This window comes from Taeniopygia guttata, chromosome 3, assembly GCF_048771995.1.
Source record: "Taeniopygia guttata chromosome 3, bTaeGut7.mat, whole genome shotgun sequence".
Lineage (NCBI taxonomy): Eukaryota > Metazoa > Chordata > Aves > Passeriformes > Estrildidae > Taeniopygia > Taeniopygia guttata.
This window is the reverse complement of record NC_133027.1, coordinates 93585214-93607413: the sequence shown is the minus strand read 5'-3', so window position 1 is coordinate 93607413 and position 22200 is coordinate 93585214. Positions and strand designations below refer to the sequence as shown.

The following is a 22200-nucleotide window of genomic DNA, read 5'->3' as shown; positions in this document are numbered from 1 at the left end:
TTGAACCAACTTCAGCAACATTTAACTTCAGTTAAAGTTCCTCAAAAAGATAGCAATGGAAACAACTCTACCAGTACTGCTTGGACTTCCAAACTGTCCCATAACAAAGATCTGAATTCTTCCTGATCTTCGAGGTGCCTCACCTTCCTCCCCTTTGCAATCTACACCTAGTCATGGCCTGGATCCACTCATATTTCTTTACTCTTATTGCTAGTAATTAATTTTTCTCTTTTATCTTAATTTGCTTTTTTTTTTCTTTATATTTAAAATAGGTATCACTCTTCTCGGCAACATTTCTATGGCTGTTTTACTTGTGGCTCCAAAATAAATAACCTGCACTCATTTGGCTGTGGAGGGAAGAGTTTTGGGTTTATAGTAGCAGATGGACTACACTGAGACAGTACCAAGGGATGTCCAGGTTATTTGCTGCTGTTAGACACAAGAGGAAAATGGAGTATCGCTTCTTCAACATTAAAAAAAAAAAAAAATAGGATGAAGTTTCTGAAGGTCTGAGACATTAACTGCTAGACCAGTCCAGACTCCTTTATTTGCATTTTGATATCACTTTTGGAAGTGGGGACCTGAGTGAGCTGCCAGCCAGGGTGAACTCCTGATTCCTTTATGCCAGGGTGTGCCTGTGGCAGCAGAGGAGCAGGACAGAACCTGTGCAAGGCTGCTGCCATCATCAAAGCTTCTGTCAGGACATCCCTGGACACTGAGGTACAGTTCTGTCCCCCAACCAGCACCCCGATCACACCATCCTTTTTCACAGCTTATGCTGCTACAATAACACGACACAGCTCTCTAGGCAAACAAGTGAGTCAGAAAAGGAAAACGATGCTATCTTTAAATGTCATCTTGATCATGGGAGTTGCTAGAAATCCCTTCTGCATGGCAGCTCTCTCACAGTCCAGTCCTTGGCTATAATGAGCAATTTGCTTAGAATGAGACAGAATGTTAAAGCAGCATCCACACCTGTGCACACACATCCCAGGCAGCTGCTGCGAGCCTCCTTTGCCCAAAACTGGGACAGCAATCTGTGTTTCCCAGCTTTCCATTTGTACACCATGAGAAGGTCCTGCCTGCTGAGGAGCAATTGCAAGGAGCCCTGACTTTCCCCACAGCTGTCCTGGTTGCTCTTTTCACCACTGTGCCTGTGTTTTCATTAATCCCGAGGGCCAGGCTACCCACGGCACGCTAGGGATTTCCCTGTGGAAATGTCCCACAGGTTCCCCTTTAGCAGCACTTCTGCCATGGCCCATTCTGTCCCCCTGCTCGCCATCCTGTCACCGCTGTGACCTGAGGCCTCGGTGATGGAGCTGCGAGGAATTCACCATGTCCCAGCCCCGGCACTCCGGCTGGCAGCAGCAGAAGGGAAAGGTGGGGAGAGGAGCGTGGAGCAGCAGGTGGAGAAAGGGAACAACCACAGCTGCTGTGGCCCCGGACAGGGGAGCGGGGTTGGGAGCGGCGCGGGGCAGCTGCTGGAAGCTGGGAAGGGAGATAAGGACCCAGCAGGGCTGCGGTGAAGGAAACAGCTGCTGAGGATGAGGCGAGGCCAGGGAGGAGCGGCAAAGGAGAAAGCATCCCGGCTCCGAGCCAGGGCAGAGTCCCGGGAAGAGAAGGCGCGCCCCGTTCCGCGGGAGGCACAGGGCAGAGCCAGGCAGCTGCTGCCGAAGGGAGAGGCACCGTGAGCCAAAACAGAGCCCTGGGAACACGGGAAAACAGCTGCAGGGGGGTGGGTGGGATGGCAAAGCTGCAAACAGGCTCTGATGGATGAAGGAGGGCACAGCAGCTGAGGGACAAACAGGGAGAGGAGCAGGAGGAGAATCAAAACCACAACCAAGGAGAAAGGAGCCAGAGCTCATCCCAGTGGAAGAGAAAAAGGACTGAGACACAAAGACTTGAGAGCATTCCCATTTTAAGAGTATTTTTTTTTTCTTTACCTAAAGCAGTTAAATAGTTTTGTCTCCTTAAATACTACCAAACAGCCAGCACCGGGGAGCGCCGCCCGCTGAGAGCCTCATGGAGCGGCTGCGGGCGCTGAGCAGCCCCGGGGTGTGGAGCGGCTGCAGCATCCAGCCCTCGTGGCTGCTCTGGGCATGGAAAGGATCCCCCATGCTCCTAAAAAGGCTCCACAGTCTACAGGAGCAAAGCTGCGTACAGCACCTTCGCCTGGCTCAGCATCGGTCAAAATGCACCTGGAGATTACATACAAACAGGATGCAGTTACACTCCCAAAACACTGCTCTTGGCTGTGGTAAAGATGGTTTGAAAATATTTTATTTTGGTGTTTTGCGTTTTTAACTTATTCTTTTTTTTTTTTTTTTTTTTTTTTTAATGGCAAAGGGCTTTTTTAAGGGCTTGCCCTTTGACAGCACTGCCACCAGGTTAATCCACATTCAGGCTGCAATGTGCCCTTGCCCTTTGGTGTTGGGAAGTTCAGTTTGGGGCAGTGACCTCTGTGCCTGGCACCAAGCCGCTCCCAGAGCTGACCTGGGAGCCCTGAAAGAACAGCCCAGGCAGCAGGGGCATAGCTTATCCATCAGACCGTCCCCTGTGTGTCTGTCTGTCCATGCTCCCACTCCAGCTTGTGAATGAGGGCTGGGGCTGATGGCAGGCAGCATGATCGTAGTGACATAAAAAACTGTGAAAGAGGAAAGGGTTTCCACATTTAGACTCGTACGTGGTAGATACTGCCATGGATACCAGTGTTGCTAAGCATGCTGCTTCCAAGGGAAGTGTGTGCTCGTGGAAGCACAGGCTTGTGGGACTACTTTAACTTAAGGATAGTATTAATGCATCTCGTGGTAATACAGCACTAAGCCAGCCTCATCCTAGATACTGCAGAGATGCAAAAAGCTCAACTAAAACTACTTCAGGTCAATCATTTTTGTTTTAATTACTACAGCGAAATTGCTACTGCAGACCAGGCTGTCACTAATAAGTGTAGCTGAAATTGAACTTAAGTTTCTATTTAACCAGGCGAGAATCTTTTATTTGCAATGTTATTACTTTCCCCTATTTCACATGATCGTGCTTTAGCACTCTTCTATTACATTCTTTTTGTAGTTTCTTTAGTACACAACTCCATACCTTTTCTTTCATCATCTTAGAATTGTCTTTTCACACTCTTGCTCTCTAAGCATATGGAACTCATATTTCCCCTCTTTCCCGTTATTACTTTTTTGAATATTTCTGCTGTGTTCTTAAACTCATTCTGTTCTTCTCCCACTTTTGTTCTCAGCCACATTTGCATCCTTATGCCTCTTTTTTCACACACAGTATGAACTACAATGAAATAACAAACAGAAATATACTCCTGCTCAAAATTAAGGATATAGAATTTCTGTGTGAATAATGGTGCTATTCTCTTATCTTCTCTTTCTTTGGGTGCCATTTAACACCACTGAAAAAAAATAACTTTATTAGGTGAACAATTTCTTTTTTGCCTTACAGATGTCTGCCATTGAATTTATTTTCTCATAAAATAGTTCTCCATGAGAATGACATATCCCTAATCTCTCCATAAATAATTCATTATTTTGTTCAGTTTTCAAAGGATATAATCAGTAATAAAAAGGAGGCATTGAAATTAGCAGCCACTTTATAAAGAAATGCCATTTTGTCTGCCTTCCTCTCTGTTAAGGCACTGTAGCCACTTGCCCCTCTCCTCCTAACACTTCTGGGCTGCCAAAGGATAAAGGTGTGAGAATATGCCTTGGCACATCTTCTCTTATTGGTTATACAACTTGTGCTGGCATCTAGAACAAATAATATTGAGGACAGAGTGCTTGAATCTTTTCTCATCCTTGCATTTGTTAATTCACTTATCACCATTTAGGAGGTCTAGACAGAGAACTAAAGATAACCATTATCATTAGAATATGGAGATTTCCCATGCTTATTGGTATGTTTTTTGTTGATGTTTTTTGATCAAGAGACAATTAAATATCAACTCTTGCAGTAGAGCCCTAAAACATTGTTATTTTCTTAAGTGGCATTTTCATTCAGGGCACACTGATATTGAGACCATGCATTAATATTTCTGTAGCATAACAATAGCAATCATCATTCACTACCACTCTTTATTTTGCTACTTTGGCATCTTTCAGGTATTTGTCTAAACAAGATTTAGCTCAATAAATGTTCTGCTATGACAGAAAGAATTCTGTGTTAATTTAAAAGAAAAATAAGTGAGTATATTACATGTCTTTTTTGGAGATATTTCTGTCTCAAGTTCTTCAGACGGAGAATGGAATGTTATGGAACACAAATTGTTAGATTCTAAGCTAATGTGGCTATTAAAAAAATCTATAAAAATGTCATAAATATACCAAATTCTTTCCAACATAACAAGATTAACCACTGACTAATTCAGATACTGTAGACATCTGAGTGTCCCTTTAACTATACTACATAACAAAAAACCCAAAACAAAAAAAACCTGTCTATGTAATACTTTTAAAAGCAGGGAATAACCAATTCTCCTTTGCAGGTGAGTAAGTAGCAGTCCCAAAGTGGTCAGAAAAACTAATGAATGCAATGATATGCTGCTAATGGCTGTGTCATCTCTAGGTAATATAAGTTAGAGCTCCAGGCTTATGTAAAATGGTCAATAAGATTCTTATTTCTTTAATACCTGCTGGCTCCCAGAGAGATTGTGAAGGAACAAGCCATTTGGGCAATATATCCCCCATTCAAGTAACTCAACCGAAACAAAGCAGACATTTCATATGTTAACAGCAGTATAGATGTCCTAAAGAAGGGAAGGAAATTCCTTTTCTGCCTTCTGACAGATACATAAGAAAGCTACCTTTTTACTTGTCAGAAGCTTTCATACATCTCAACTAAAAATGATGTAGCCAGGATTTGACTAACAAATGGCATAAAAATTTATTTTAAAAATCAGCATAAAGTTCTGTTTAGGGTCAATTGATTTTGAGACTTCAGTAATTTCATGTGAAAAATGCAACACACATTCATGTATGACTTTTTCAAATCTTGCCTTTCAGTGCAAATCATAAATGGTAAAGGACAATCACAATTTGATAGCTAACAGGACTTCGGCCATATCCCTTGTGGAGTTTTTCTGTCAACATAAGTGATTCCTAAATCATCCTGACATTAATTTAAAAAGACACTGTCTTAAACATACTTATTGCATAAGGCTAAGACATATATGAATTATTTTGAAAACAAACTTATACAGGAGGCTACCGGCTCTTTGATGCTTTCTGTTGTTTTCTCCTGGTTTTTTGTTCATTTTTTTTTCATTTTCTTGCTTTATGACTACATGGAAACAGGGAGTTAAAGCATTACTGTGAATTAATCTGTAAGGACTCTGAGGAATGGAGACAAGGCTTTGCACATAAGATCTGGTGCTGTCTGTTCATTGAAAAATCATCATCTTTGGGAGATAGGTCTAGCTCTGGAAAAAGACATCCTCGCAAATACCAAAATGGAGTCCAAATGCCTTGAGTATGACTTTGTCAGAAGAACATGCCCAATAATACACTAAGTTTTAAAGGCTCTCGTCTCCAATATTCTGTAACTGGAGCTAAGACTTCAACTTGACTTCAAGCAAAAAATGTAGAGGCTTTTACAGCTTGCTTTCACCCAGAAGAAAAATAGATCCCTTTCATCTTTGTACATGTTCATGTTTTCATGTGTTGATAGGAGATGCACTTGCCCACTTAGGTAAAATTTATTCTAAAGAGAATTTTATATATATACACACACATATATATTTCATTTATTAAAAAAAAACAGGCACTGGAGATAAATGCCCTAGCCACTAAACTATTGATGCTACAGGGATACAGCTCTCCATTTCTAAACTAAGATGAAGATTCCCTCTGATGACATATTTCTTGCAACAGACACGTTTCTGTGGGAGTATTTCATTAAAATTCTTAATAATATTCTAATGATGAATCACTTCATTAAAAAAATTCAGCTTAGCTATGTGCAAGCATATTTTAATCAGCAGGCATATTATAATAAGTTTGTGCTTCAAAATTAAACTTAATGCTATTTGAAGTGCTTGTTTTATTAGTACAGTAGTAGGGACCATCTAGAGACAGTGCAAAAGATGTGAATGGTAAATATGGTTTCCTGTGTCTCCAGACCACATTTTCCTGTAGGATGATTCCTGTTGCATTTTTAAACTCTTGGACTTACATGTTACTTAATTTCCTTTGAATTTTCTCTCCTTAAGAAATTATTATATAGAATTGTTTGGCCTTTATTATATAGGATCCAGCATTGGATAAGCACATACTAAACACATGATGGCTCCAAGTCTTCATAGAAGTCAAACAGTCATTTAATTACTCTGAAGACAATTGTCACAGCATCACCATTTTTTAAATTTCAAGTGAGATGCCAGAGGCTGCACACAACCCCTGCCTGTTTTCACCCCAGATATTTTTACTGAATAGCTCTGCAGTAGCAAAGAAGAGCTACAAATTTGTTTTCATGCATAAGGGCTCATTAAATTGCTGGATTGCAAGAATGTATAAATTATTTATCCCTATAGAGAAACAGGTTTTATAATTCACAGCTCAGAATAGACTCCAATTCCCCTCTCATAGAGAGTCACTGATGAAATTAAAGGTTAAAATAAAGACAATCAAATGTTAAAAGGATAAACGTGTTTGCTCTCACCGGAGCTCATGCACTGCCATCCTTCCTCTCTTCCTTAGCTCATGCTGGAGGACCATGACTATCTCCCTTCGTAATAACCTCAGGTTAGAAACCTGATAGCTTAGCCCATGTTTTCAGTGCTAGGGGACAGATAATTCTCTTCATTCTTTATTTGGCAGTGATGAAAGTGAAAACAAAAGAAAACACTCTGCTTCCACGGGAAATGTGAGGTGAAGGCAATGGCAGTTCTGTCAGAAGCAGCTCCTCGGCTTCCTTGAGGTCCACCTCATGTAGGAATTGCTTACAGGCTGAGCTAGGCTACCTGGCCTCCACATTGTCAAACGGTGAACATAAAATCTTTACTGAGGGAAAGGTTAATATATCCCCTCATGAATTCTAATGACAGACAATGTTTCCAAACCTCCAGTGAGACCATTATCATCTTTATAGACTACAATTGATTTTTATGCCTCACAAACAGGCCACCTGCAATTTATAAGCTGCGTCATTAGACCTTTTCTCATTGCTTCTGTTTTGTTCTTGGTGATGCATAATGTGTTGCTAGTCAGGAAAATTGATTAATTCCTTACTTTTGGCCCTTGGTTTTTGGACTAATTTTATTTGATTTTCTCAGCTATTTCGAGTCTAAAGAGGGAAAAAAACACCCCAGATCAAGTCTTAGCTTTTTATTTATAGCATTTTATTTTTTTATTAATAGCTTACTTGGACCTCTCTATGACTGCAGTGATAGTGGTAAGACAAAAGCAACGTTAGCTTTTTGACCACAGGTCTGACGTGAATGGCCTTCAGAAGCAGTGGGAATGAAACTGCATTCCCTTTATCTGCTGATCTTCCTGCTGCATTCCCTTTATCTGCTGATCTTCCCAGACAATTGCATTTCACGGAAGTCCCTGGCAGCTGCCTTTCTTGGAACATTTTCTCTCCTCTGCAGGGCTGGTGAAGCCTCTCTGCCTGCACACTGGAACCCAGGTGGGAAGAAACAACAGCTGCAGAGCCTGCACTGAAAAACACACAAGTGCTGCTCCAGCTGTATCAAACCCAAACGTGGGCACCCAAAGGAGCTTCTGTAGGCAGTTCGAGTTAAACTTTCCCACTATAACAAGCATTCACTTTTGTTTTCAGCATGATTCTCAAGGCATGAGAGCTCTGTAGTACTGCATATGGATTTCTTTTATGAACGGCATTAACAACTTTGAGCAAGAAGTCTTGGCGCTCTGCTGTTCCATTTGTGTCACTTCCTAAGTACATTTATTTATAAGAAATTGTATCATATATATTTAATAAAGTGTATTATGTATTACAATAAGCAGCATTGCAACACACCACTGTGTTAAAGCTCTCTAAATTCCACCTTTGGATACAGCACTAAAAGGAAGTTCAATGAAATTACAGCTTAAGGTAGAAAGAGTTTACTTTTCTACACACAACTTCAAAGGTTTCACTGTGGGTGAGAAAAAAGCCATTACAGGGAGTGACCAAATTCTAGAGAGAGTGGTTCAAAGGAGAAAAATATGCAAAACAATAAATATACTGAATAAAGAGCTGTGAGCCCCTTGAAAACAGTTAACCCCTTAGCCAGGTCTTTATAGAAAAAGGAGCTGGGGGTAGAACTAGGAAGGCTGAAAGAGGCCAACATAACTAAAAACTGGAAAATATCACCACACAGGAAATGGGAAAATGGAAAAGATTTTAAGGAAAAGAAATGGGAAGACTGCAGTAACGGGGGGGGGGGACACACTCAAGTAGATTGTAAAGGAATAAAAGGAATAAAATATTTCCTGTCAACCCTTTAAACCTGTAGAGGCCACCTGCAATAACACAGGCCATCTAAAACCAATTATGATTGCTACATACATTACCATATTTTTATTACTGTGTTTAATATCATTCAATAAGGAATATGAGTAATTCTGACTTGGTATAAGAATGTGAGGGAGGAAATTTTAGTGGAATGTGGTTCAACATCCAGAAAGAATCAGCAATGCAAATCAGGCAATGTGAAAACTGGGGAATGCTAAAAGGAAAGTTCATGAGAATCTCAGACATCCTGTCATTTCTGGAAAATGTGATCAACACAAGATGAGTATTATATTCATTAACAACAAAAAAAAAAAGAATAATTGATAGTAACAGGTGTATCATCTTAAATTGAAATGGCATGTGAAGTAAAAGAGGAGCACTACAATTAAATGAGTGCAGCTGACAGAGATACCAACAGCAGATTGCAGGAGTACTGAACCAAAGATTATATGGCATTTTTTGGCACACAACTGTGAGCAGAATCAATAGGATTCTACGAATCAGTCACAGTCAAGCAGCAAAGTTAGCATGAAATTCCAACAGATGTTTACACTGACCTGAAGGCTCTTGGTGATATTCTAAAGGAACCTGGGCCAGTTCAACTGGTATCTTCCTAGAGGAGGAGATTTTCGGCAGATAAAATTCAAGTTGTATTATTCAATTAACACAAGCTGGGATGCTTAGAGACACTGGTCTTGTAGTATGCGTACACACCACTGGCTTACAAAATGTAGTTGTTCAATTCAGACTAAAAATATTATCTTTACAAACTTCACACGTACACAGTCAAAACAACTATTCAACAGAAGTTTAGATGGAAATGAGGACAAATGCATTCTACTATGATGGACTTGTATCCTGATAGAAAGTTGGTTGCTTTGATTAAAAAAAAAATCAGAAAGCCAGTTTGGTTGGAAAAGCAAGGCACAAAAACATGGAATGTTACTGGACTTGTCCCTTTTCAGTTAATTTATTTAATACCTAAAGCCAAAGAGACTCCAAGACCAAGAAAAAAGGAGCAAAAACAAGAGGAATGAGAAAATAAAACAGAATTGTAGAGATAATATAGGAGTGAAAATAAAAATGTAAATTGAGGAGAGGGGCAATTTTAGTTGATAGAGATCCAAATAAACACAAAGCAGGCAAAAATCTTTGCCTTTTAAGAGATTAAGCACCAGGGAAACCTCTAGGAAAAGGCTACTCTATGGGCTTGCCTTTCCAAGATAAGACACCTTCAGTATTTCTATCAAATTCTGACCTTAGCATTGCTGTTCAATTATTAGTTCTTGGACAGGTCCTAAATATAATGTGAAAGCACCTGTTCTGAGTCAAACAATATATAGTCCAACTACATCCTGCTGATTTACTACTATTCTTTCCCAGACTGGCCATATGGTTACTTTCTTGGACAATTTCCTGAGGAATGGCTACTCTTTGAAATGGCCAGTGTGAAGGTCTTACCCCTTGGAGAGCTCTCGTACTGCATCCACAGCAATCTCGTCTCTTATAAAAGCAAGAATCCTATTTTGCTGCTTTCAAGAGTACACCTGAGTGATGGATTTCCTTCATTTTCCTCGGCTCCTATACTGGCCTTTAATCAATGAGCTTAAAATACCTCCTTCACTTTTTCATTTAGAATTCTGGTCTATCTCCATAAAAAGAAGTAGGTACTGCCTTTTTTTTAATACAACTGGTTATATCAGTTTTTAATCTTTTCACAGCACAGGCATATCACATTCATTAAAAAATGTTCCACAATTAAACTTCCTGTTTCAATTTCATATATATTGTGTAAGAATTCTCCTTTCATCTTTATTATCTATAATATGTAATTCTTGCACATGTAATTATACTTCTCAATACACCCTTTTCTCTCTAAATGGAACATTCATTCAAATAAAAATATTCTGTGTTGTCAAAAAGGGAAGTGCAGGAAAATAATGATTCTTCATAAAAGAGCCAAATCAACAAGGTCTTTGAGGAAATAATCTAAAAAAACTCTATTTTATCTTATTTCTAAATCTAAGTCAGATATTAAATTTTAAAAAAAGGGTCTACATTTCCTTAGCAAACTAGGTAACTTCTGTTACAGGCACATACCAGACAGAATAATGCAAATGCAAAGAACAACTAAGAACTTTCAAGCATTTGAGATCATGGGGGGCACAAATGCTGCCAAATTGTTTTAGTCATTCTTGGACCCTAGAGAACTCTGATGTGTCAGAATAGGTGCAACCACATCACTAATTCCACAAACGGGAATGGCAAAACTCTAGTGGATTTAAGTGCAATGAAAATTTTATACTAAAAAGGCATTTAGCGCAGAACTCACTAACCCATTAAGTCTTATATTTTGAAAGCACTGCAAACACAGGATAGACCACAAGCTAAAAGTCCTTCAGGTTTACTTCAGGCACAGAGAGAATGTGACCTCTCAAGAGGACTTATTAAAAAAAACCCTGCTCCTGAGCATACTTAGAAAGTTTTAATAGTCATGCTGCTTAAGTCAGGTAGCTCATGAAGGATTTTTATACAATAAAATTTCTAAAAATACAATAAAAAGATATTTCACCCAAGAATAACCTAATCCTCCTCAACGTCTTTGCACAGGGATTAGAGGAAATAAAGCCAAGTCTGTTAGTATTTTTATAAGAGAAAGTAGGTCCAGGCAGAAATTGGGTATCACTATCACAACCACTGGCATTTAAAGAAGACTGAATTTAAAAAAATCAAATATAGTCCCCAGTTATAAGAACTGCAGGCCTGATATATCTGAAAGGTAGCACATTATTATCAATTACTGTGTTAGTATAAAACCTATAGGATTTTATTCTCTCTTCAGTTGGTTCTTGAATAAAATTGCAAAGTGCAATTTATTATTCAGTGCATTTGAGTAGAGGACACAGTTCTTGTGAAGAAAAACCAACCAGAGATTTGTCTTTCATTGCTGACATGTGTGATTTAAACACCAATCAACAATTTAGTATTATCCTTAAAGAAATTTTAAAAAAATCTCTAAATAAGAATTCTAAGTCCCAAACCAAATGACCATGCAACTCTTTTTCACAACTTGAAACATATGTATTATTTTGAAGACTTTTTAAAGAAGGCACATGGAAATCCTAAATAAACATACAGTCATGTCTCTTCCAATGCCATGTTTTCCTTAAACATCCCCAAATTTCTTCCAATTAATAGTCTGCTAAAAACCAGTTTATGAAAAGAAACAACTTGAGAAATTCCTCCATACTCCCAACATTATCTTTGCAAGTAAGCAATTTCAGTAGGATAAAAATGCATGTCTTTCCCTGTCCCCCTGCAACTTAAAAGTGCTGCATCATCATTTGCTGAAAGAGAATTGCACTCCAGCGTACCTTGATGAATAGATTAAACAGAGAGGAAAAATTCCTTTCATATGCTTCCACTGAAAGAAATACGTATTTTATATTGAGGAAATTGAACATGCAATTTCTTGTCCAAAACCATCAGTGAAAACAGCTGATCAAAAGCAGCAAGTTTTAGGTAGGTACAGATCTTACCAGCAATTTAAAAAATACATTCTTCAGATTCTGGGAATGCAACATTTTGCCAGAGATTAGTAGATGCTTCTTTAGAAAGAAGCAAAGAGTACTTGATTTTTTTTTTTTTCTAGGAATGGTGTATTAGATACACCATAAACTACAGTTTATGAGGTTAAACCATAAATTATGGTTTATGGTTCCACAAGGTGTGTGTGCGCTACCTCCAGCAACCCCATAGTGGCACCACCCACAGCTATGACAAGGAAAGGGAAAGGAATGGGATGCACTCATTAGTTCATCAGCAAATTCCTCAGACATCATGGAAGGTGAGTAAGTACACTCTTAGCCTAGAAAAACTCAAAATCTTATTATGGTTATGGCTACTTGCATTTCAAAGCATGTTTGAGTACATCTGTAAATTATAACAAAGATTGATTTTTTTCCAGAGGAGGGAATGGAGCAGTATTATGATCTTCAAAGTACAGATTCTATATTTCCTCACTACTTAGTGAAATTAAGATAACGTAACAATAACATAATATTTCAGCAACATAATATTTCAATCCCCAGTAATCTGTTCAACAGTACTGAGTAACCAGTTCTTTTATTATTCTTTTTCTTTTTGTATTCCATTAATGATTAAACATGTAAGACATAGATAATGCTTTAGTTCTCCTCTGATTAGGAGTTTCTACGTTCAGTAGACTTGCTCACAGATTTCAGGGAGTGAATTCTCCATACTGCCTCCTGCAATCACAGACTTGCTGACATTTCATTCAGCCAAAGTGCTTTGCTTTTTCCAACCCCCTTCTCATTCTACTTAAAATCAAACTGAAACTGAGAACACTGGGTCAGTACTCTGGATTGCTCATTCTGGGACTCTGTCTGTGTCACTAGATAGAGCTGCTGCCTATCACTCTTTCCTTGTGATCCCATTTACAAGCCTTGCTTGGCAGTTCAGTTCAGCTGAATGCATCAAGCAGACATCCCCATGGAAAGGAGCTGGTACATCAGTGCCTCTCCAGTACCAGATCATATCTAACAACACAGATCTGGAATGCAACCTAGGATTCCTTTTCACATACGTTTAACCAATTTCTTATTTTTTTTTTCCTGTAGATTTTGCCTTCTTCAGTAGGTGATTCTCTGCTATGACACGGGTGTCATTCACTCTCTGCCTGGTCATTTCATCCAAATGGCAAACACTCTGGAGCTGAACTGTCTGGTCAGTCCCACTTACATATTTTCACATGGCCATTTGGACAGTCTAGCCATCCTTTTAAAAACAGCTACTCGTTCTGCATGAAAAACAAGCGAATGACTCATTAATCTACTGTCTAACTGCTATCTCAAGATACCCTCATGAGACCTCCATGACACCAAATGTTATAGCTAAAGTCACTTAAGCTATATATCCTTGAAACCCTTATAACATTATCTCATCATAGAAAAATCAGATAGGAGTTATTTCTGCACAACCTGTTTTATAAATTTAGTTAAAGCAACACATTTGGATACATCTTTAATGAAAAATAACTAAACTCCATGACAGAGTTAAAGCAGTTTGAGGTAGAATCAAACTCCTTGATCCGAAAATTTCTGAAATCAGAAAGAATATTCCCTTGCTTCTAAAGACTGCCTGAAGAGAATCATTCCACTGTTACATTGATGAAAATCAGATCTTCATTTCAATTCAAATATAAATGAACAAATTCATCTTCTGCTTCTAGGCAAATTCTTAGTCGCGGAAGAACCAAAATCTGGAAGCTTACAAAAGTACTTTTTTCCCCTCTTTACAAACTAATCAGTCTGTATTGTTCGGAATAGCCTTTACCTAACCGGGTATTAAGGAAAATCACTGTTTCTCCTTTACACCTTTTTGCCACCACAAAGCTTTACATTCTGTGACATTTTGTAAATGATTTCTGCTGGAAAGCTCAAAAACCCTTCATACAATACCATCAGCAAGTACCATTAGAGTGCAGCACACCTAAGAAAATTCTTCTCTGCTGACATTTATTCCAATAAAATAAAATTTTACACATATTCTAGGAGGTTTTCGATTCATTTCCAAAATGCATCTTTGCTTTTACTTGCAAAGTAGATAAAATTAAAACTCTTGATGCCACATTTTTAAGCACCTCTTTATAAATAAACAGTTTTTTCTCAACAGATCTTGTTGCCATGTCATGCTATGAGAAATAAGCCACAAACCAGGCCCCAAATGGTTATTTCAAAGAACATTTGTTTATAAAGAATATGTATGAATACACCAGGAATTTAGTGCCCCTAAAGCAATCTGGAATGCCCTGCATTACAATAATTTATTCATCATTTTTGCCCCAATGTTTGTATCTCAACTACAGCTCAATATTGTGCGTAATTTGTCACATCTAAAACTGTAAGCAGGATCCACTTCTCTTGCAGTAGGTATTAGTAAAAAAATATAATGAAATTTGTTCTTAAGCCTCAAACATCACTAAACAAAAAAGACAGGGAATGGTAAAGGAGACAGTGAATATTATTAACCTTATTTTAGGGATGAAAAACCGAGGAAGATTAAATACTTGAGATATATAAAGAAATTGTAATAGAATAGTGAAAATAAAATAGCAATTCCAAATCCCATTTCCAGAACTTAATTACTTCTCAGTTCATCTCTCCTTTTTCCCCCATTTTATGCTTCCAGATGTCTATCCTTCATCTGATGTAGTCATTTATAAATGATCAAGTTTCTAAAGAAGAAATAATATCTGGGTCCAAAGCCGAAAAGCCTTGTTTCATAATAAGTTTTTCTCAACTCTAGCCAATTCTGCAAAAACAAGACCGAACTGCAAACCCTAGGAGCAAAGGTCACTACCACAATTAAAATGATTTTCTGAAGGAGCCCAAGGTTTTGGAGGAGAACTTGCAGCAGGTTGTATATTAAATATCACACAGCTCTTATTAATACAGAAAAAAAAAAGGCAGTAAGAAGTCCAGGATGAGACTCATGGTGAGACTTTTGCACTTTCTTTTGAGACAGGAAGTGCACAACAAAATCAGGGACCAATAACTTGCTGAAACTTGAGATACTACTATGATACCTAATAAAACTTCAGATATTTTGGTTACATTATTTTCCTGATATAATTTATTTGGTCATCAAAGGTTTGCTTCAACAATATTGCCAGTCTTACTTTGTCAACAGTTTACCAGGCTGTCTCTTGCATAAAGTCAAAGAAAACACCAAGTTATAATGATATTTTGCTGAAAAAATTAGAAAAAATAATACATTTAGGAATCCCATTTGAATGCAAGGAAAACAACTCTCAGAAATACATTTGACAGCTACAAAAATTTAATTACAAAGAGGTTTTCCAAGACTTGATTTAGAAGTGATGCTACTGACACACAGAAAATGGAGGTCCAGTTCCCAACCTCAGCTGACAAACTCCACAATTTTCATTAAGATACAGTACAATGAGGCTACCAGGCCCATTGAGAGAAAAATTTTACCTTAAATGCTTTGAAAACTGCTTTAAAAGAGAGAAAATATTTTCCAAATTACTGAGAGCTTTCCTAATATCGCTCATACATTCCTTATATAAGTTTTGTTCTGGCCAGAACATCAATAATAATTAATGTTTGCAGGAATAAATCATATCTGCATAGAAAGTCAAAGAGATGTAAGCACTTCTCCTGTAGCTGAGAGGGCAAAAAATACTAACTTTTAATCTTACTTAAAAGTTGTAAATCCCAGACAGGGCATATGAATAATTTTAAAATAGATATGCCTGTGGTTAATAAGGGAATTATTGCCTTTAATTATTTAATTTTAATTTTTGTTTTGCTTTTTTTTTAATTTAGGGGCCTCTGTAAAGTCACATTTAGGAAAATTTGCTTTCTTATTAATGTATTAAACTGAGCAGAGCTTTCAGCCAGTTTATGAAGTGCATGAATGTTGTAAGCAATCACCTAAGTCTGAGAGGTCTGAGCATTGTAAGTAGTAGATTTAATGATGATGGAGTGTAAATACATTTTTGTTGATATCCTATGGTCCCCTTAGTTCACTAAATTTCTCTTTCATTCTTGGTATATAGCTCCTATGTTTCAAAAGGAAAAAATGAAGTTTGCAGAGCAGTGCTACTGAGCTGGGGACATATTTTAAATGACAGTAAAATCACAGTGTATTAAATTATACTCCCTTCACTGCTTAGCAAAAAACAGCCTTTAGGGATGTTGCATAGGACTCTGATTTTTGACTGGTACTATTTTGCTGTAGAATTTAAGCTTTTCTAGATTAGCAGCACTGGAATTCTTTCACAGAAAATGTAACAGAAAGGTGGTAAATGACACATACATTGAGCTTGAAGACAATTTCTATGCATACAGACATCTGAGCTTAAGGTCATTATTATTCATTAAAAAAGGCACTTCTAAAGATGAATCTAATTAGACTACATACTAGGCATGACATTTATAATATGTAAAAACATGGGTAGTTTTCTCTAAAACTATATATACTTCCATTGGTCATCTATGATTCTGCAGTTTAGCTTATGTCTGATCCTACTTAAACCACAGTTCTTTTTTGATTATTGACCTTTTTTTAAAAAAAAAAACTTTTCATTCCAACACACATAGTCCCATTTAAATCAGTGAAAGTAACAACATTTAACATTCCTGAAAATGTCACTGGATGATTAAAATACTACAAGGTAACATAAGATAATCATATGCTTGTAAACAGCCATATTGTACTATTAAAATAAGTCTGGTTATCTACAGCATAATAATACATACATTAAATTATACTGGGGATCAAGGGGATAAAATTATTCATATAAATAATGCAACCAAATACAGTGGGACCATCTGTGAATTAAGTGATAAGAAAGAAATTTGGTGGGAATTTGACTGTGGCTTATTCTGTCTTCACCTCCTGCCCTAAAAGATTCTTATTTGTATTCTTTCTAGATAACTACTACTTAGTGGACACAAGATAAAGCATGGAAAGGAAAAGGGAAAATAAATATTTCTAACCTTTTTAGTTTTTTAACACACAGGGAAAGAAAGAGCATCTAGTTCTGCAAGTAGAGAAAGCAACCTCTAGAAAAGGAAGAAATATACCAAAGGCATGTTCAAAGGTCCTGGAACATAAATAAATGTGGCTCTCATAAAGACAGGAGAGTCTTAAAAATATTGTCTGGTCACATCAAAGATTAATGCTTCATTTTTAGCTCTTGTGTACAGAATATTTTATTATGGCTATACTACCCCTTATATAAAACTTTTACAGGTTTAAGAAATACTTTTAGGCCATTTTTTAATGGCAACACTGATGAGCAGACATGCAAATACTGCATCTATATTTTATTTTAAAAAACTCATTTCCTTGAAAAATGGTTCTGAATTGTATTGAAACCATTTTATGTAAGACTTTCATGTGGCTTTTTATTTTTTCTTTAAAAGACACATTTACTACATAGAAATGTTGATTACAGTAATTACTGAAAATAGAGTGACCTAGTATAATAATGAAGTCTTCTTTTTTCAGTCTTAAAAGACTACATTCGATTTAGTAAAAAAACCCCAAATATCTCAACTGAAAATCTGACATTTATGTTAGCAGTTGTATATTCCCAAGGGAACTCTGAGTAAGTTTCATTTCCATTCCGATTCCTTTTGACTTCAGTCTTATTTTGAAGCAGACACAGAAACCATTTGGGCAGGAGTACCTTGACTTTTGGGTTTAAGCCTTTTGCCAAGTCCTTGAAAAACAATCATAATTTCCTCAAATTGCAAATGTTTCCTAAAATGTGTATGCACAGCATTAGTGGAGATGTCTTCGGTTTTACCACTAAACTCCTGAACGACCTTCAACTTCAGTCTTAGCAGGTCTTCCCTAGCATTCAAAACTCTGAAACCTGTGCTAGGTCCAGCCACTCAGTTTTGGAGCAGGGAAAGTGTCAGACCCTCAGAAAATCCCCTGCTAATGAATGGCCCTTGCAGAAAGGCAGCTTCCTCATTCAAGTACAGAGAACACAATGGCTGGGATGTCTGCGTGGGAGAAGACTCTTAAAAACTTAAAAAAAAAAAATACACACTGCCTATTTTACTATCTTAAAAGAACATTCTTTAGGTTCCAAAGTCAAAAATAGCAGCTCTGAGACATAAGGCTTCTTACATAACTGAGATCCATCTACTTTATTCATATAGGGTAGGATATAGCCTTTAATTACACAGTTTAAGGCAATTCTCTCCAGAGCTTCCCTCACTTGATCTGCACACAGAGGACTATTCTTAGCCAGAAGTAATGACTGAGTACCACAGAAAACTGCTGTGCCAGTGAGCAGTGCATCTGCCCTCGCTGACAAGGAGTGGGGTGTACCTCAGAACAAGGAGAGCTGAATGAAAAAACATACTCTATTCCCTTCTCTCCTAAAAATACAGCATGATTTTGATCAGGTTTTTCAAGACAGGCATTTTCTGGGTGGCCATTCCTAATGCTGCTCCAAATATTTGTTTGGAGAGAGTACTGTGATGGAAATCCCAGAACACACAGCCAGCTGCGCTTTGAAGTGCTAGTGGAGGCTTGGAGTGTGTGGTGTTATGTGTGAAGTACCCAGAATAAACTTCAGATGGGCACTCAGGGAATGTTGCTACCTGCAGTCTCTCTTGCCTCTGTTCTTCTCTATGAATGAGAGCCTCTGTCATCTTGCATGGGCATTGTGTAATTTTCAATATTTGCACAGCAGCTCAGGTATCCTATCTATGAAAACCTTAGGAAATATTACTGGTTTCTCTTCAGAGAAATGATTTTAATATGGACAATGAATAAGGCTCCGGAGTACAAACTGAACAGCAAGTAGAAAACAAAATATTGAAGAACTTATTATCCAGGCTATTCACTGAAGGAGGTAGAAAGCTCCAGGAAAAAATGGTATATGGTCATGTAATTAAATACTATTACATTATGGATACCCAGAAACAGATGAAATTAAAAGTGCAGAGTATATTTTGTCCTGATAGTTCATAGCTTCTAAGTGCTTTATTTTACAAAATTCTCCAAGCATAAATTTTGAGTGCAGTAGTTTCATAGCTGTTAGACTGACACTGAGGACTTGGCCTGATTGCAGAAGATGCAAACTGCCCATACCAAGCTGTGATTTAAAAGCCTGTGCTCTGAATGTGTGCCTAAGAGTAACCAAAGGAGTGCAAAGACTGAGTCAAACATGTAGATCTCAAAAATACTTGACAGCCTATTTTCAAAAGGCAAGCATTTTAATACAGACTAGGCCATCTGATCAATAGGGGTCAGAGTGGGGTTAAAATATTAAGATTTTTAGCCATTAATCCATAATTTTGTAAGGGAAAATGGCATTGCAAGTTCTAACTGTGCCTCTACAAAGAGAGAAACTGAAGGGTGGAAAAAGTTGTTGCAACCTACAGGAGTGAGAGACAAGCATGCAAAGAGACAGTCAATTTTGTGCTGACAAGATCTTCCTATACATCTGAATGGAAAAGGGACCTTCTATAAAGATTCCAAAGCAGCATTATATAGTAGTGGGCAAGATTAAGCCTATTTATTTCTTGACATTTCAGGGTGTTCAATTATTAATGAAGTTGAAAGATTTTTTTTTCCTAATCAGAGGCCCTATTTCTGACTTAACTCTTCTTTTACAGTGGCTAAACATATCAGCTTCAAGAGACATCAACCTGATCTACACAGACAAGAAAGGAGTACTGCAACAATTATTTTATTACATCAATTGATAGATCTACTACTGAAAGTGAAAAATCTACAAAAGTAAACTACTTTAGAAATACTGTACAGAACAACATATATTAGTTCTAAGAACATTTTTCTCTTCCAATTCCTTCAGTTAATAAACCTTTGTATCTCTTTCTGCACTCTCTAATGGCTGAAAGCTTAGTGTAAGTCACTGAGAGCTCAGACTGGGCAAGGACAAGTTTCCAAGACATACTCATGTATTGTTTTTATAGATTAGTCATAAGGAAGCTGTAGAAGAGCAAAGCTGAGTAACATCAAAATTGATACCCATCTCACTTTATATATTTAGGCCACGCAAGCAGCAATAAGCCCAAATTAAAGTGCAAAATCAAAATAACTAAGTATTTCTAAGCTCTTAGAGGCATGCTTTTAAATCTGAGGTACCTCTATCACAATAGATACAGCATCACTAAATGTTTTCTATTATTTTTTAATGCAAATGTGAATAAAATGGAGAAACAAATTCCATGCTTAAACACAAAAAAGAAAAAAATAAAAGCCACCACTCACTGAAGGCAGCTTTATTTCTGAATTCCCATGGTGCCATTAACTTAGACTGCAATGAAAGTTCCTGTTTCTTTTTTTTTTTTTTTTTAATACAGGGGAGAAATTGGAAGGAATGTGTTTTTCCCTTGCATCACTGTGGATGCTCTCATGGTTTAAGATTTACAAAATCCACCAGCATGACTCATGGTATCACAATGGGTAATATGTGCCTGAATAGTAAATTTGGATGATGTAGGTACTTATAATGTGCAAGAAAGACTTTACTTAGCTAAAGATCCAAATTATATTTAAAAAAGGAGAATGGGATCCAGCCAGTGCTAAGACAATGGTAAAACCTCCGGATGCCAAGGTGAAGTGTGGCTGTCAGAGGATTTCCAAAAATAGCAGGTCAAAACTATCATTTGAACTTTTTTCTCTCATAGGAATTTTCTTTGTTATAAAAGCTTGAATAGGAAACAGCATGAAAATATTTTTCTCAGAACTTCAAACCTGATGCATTCTTTGTAACATTTTGAGTTTTAAAATTTGTAATGTAGAAAACAAAAAATCTGTGCTGTACTGCTTATTATTACTGCACAATTTCCTGTAAATCCAGACTCAGTTGTTTAACTGCTGCAGAGAAAAAAAAGAAGTTCAAGGCTAACTTCAATCCTAGCTGCTCCTTCAAGTACTTTGGACCAAGAACAGTGACAAAAAACCCCAAAGAAATTCCTGGAAACTACCACAACAGATACATTGTTCACAGAAAAGTAGTGAAGATTTGGGCCAACAAAGAAAATGTGATTTGAATATATTTTCTTCTGGTGAAATACTAGGAAAATTCTGATGTTTTTCTCATAATACTTAAGTCAGGAATGTTTTATATAAGAATGTGAGACCTATATTCAGAATTCTTCAGTAAATGTTTAACTAAACCAGACAAATCTTTTGTTAATGTTGAGTGACAGTCCATAATTTATCTTTGAAAAACTATAGGTTCTAAAAAAACCCCTCCCAGGTTCCTTTCAATGTGATAATGTTACAGAAATTACTTTTATGCAACATCACAGATAAAAACCCACAGAGAATCAGCTCCTGAGAAGTTGAGCAACAGCCATCTGAGAAGAATTTGGAGAAGGGCATTGACCTGTTCTTAAATCTATTTACAAATCTTTCCTCTATCACCCCACAATAGTCTTAAGAATTAAATGACTTACATCAATGTGTTTCTAAGGTCCATTTCCACCTGTCTCTCCTCTGATTAGGGAAAATGGGGAAAAAAGCAGATTCAAAATGCACAACACTAGTATTGTCTTTGTCAGGACCAACGTTCCCGGAAACTCCTGTAGAAATGCCACTGCTTCTCTCTAAGGGAGGATGTCATGTGAAGCACCAGCCCACCCCAGAAGCCCGAGATCACCAGGGATCACCTGAAGATCACTGTGCTTAAACACAGCAGTGTGTGCAGTCTGGGAAGGAGCTGCTGTGTCTCACCTGCCTCTCTGACTCCTGTCCCTGGACTTTCCAGGCCAAGAGTCTGATTTAACAAACGTAAAATGTACAAATAATTTTTGAAATGTAAAATGTAAGCCCGTTTCTGTACAACAACTAGTGGAATCCAAGTTTTTTTATACCACTTTTACCATACTTGCATGATTCAGAATCGGGGAAGATAACATCTTTAAGGCTGAAAAGCACTCTTTTTCCTAGCATAAGGCCCTATTCTCCCATTTTTATTAACAATAAATATAATCTTTACACCGCAAAAAAGCGCTATTCATTGTGGTTGTGCCCTAGACCATTGTACAAATGCTGATATGTGTGTGAAGATTCCTGTTGTCACCTTTGGAAACAAAGGGGAATCAGGATAATAAAGAAAATTACAGTATTGAGATACAGATCTTCATGTCTAGTCACTAATTCTGTCATTTTCTATACACTTATTCAAAA

The 22200-nt window shown here is 37.4% G+C and overlaps 1 protein-coding gene across 33 annotated transcripts in view; it reads right to left on the bottom strand.

Annotated features, from left to right (window-relative positions):
- NRXN1 (neurexin 1) overlaps positions 1 to 22200 on the bottom strand; it is a 668143-nt gene that overhangs the window by 631876 nt on the left and 14067 nt on the right. The gene's annotated exons all lie outside the window — the stretch shown is intronic.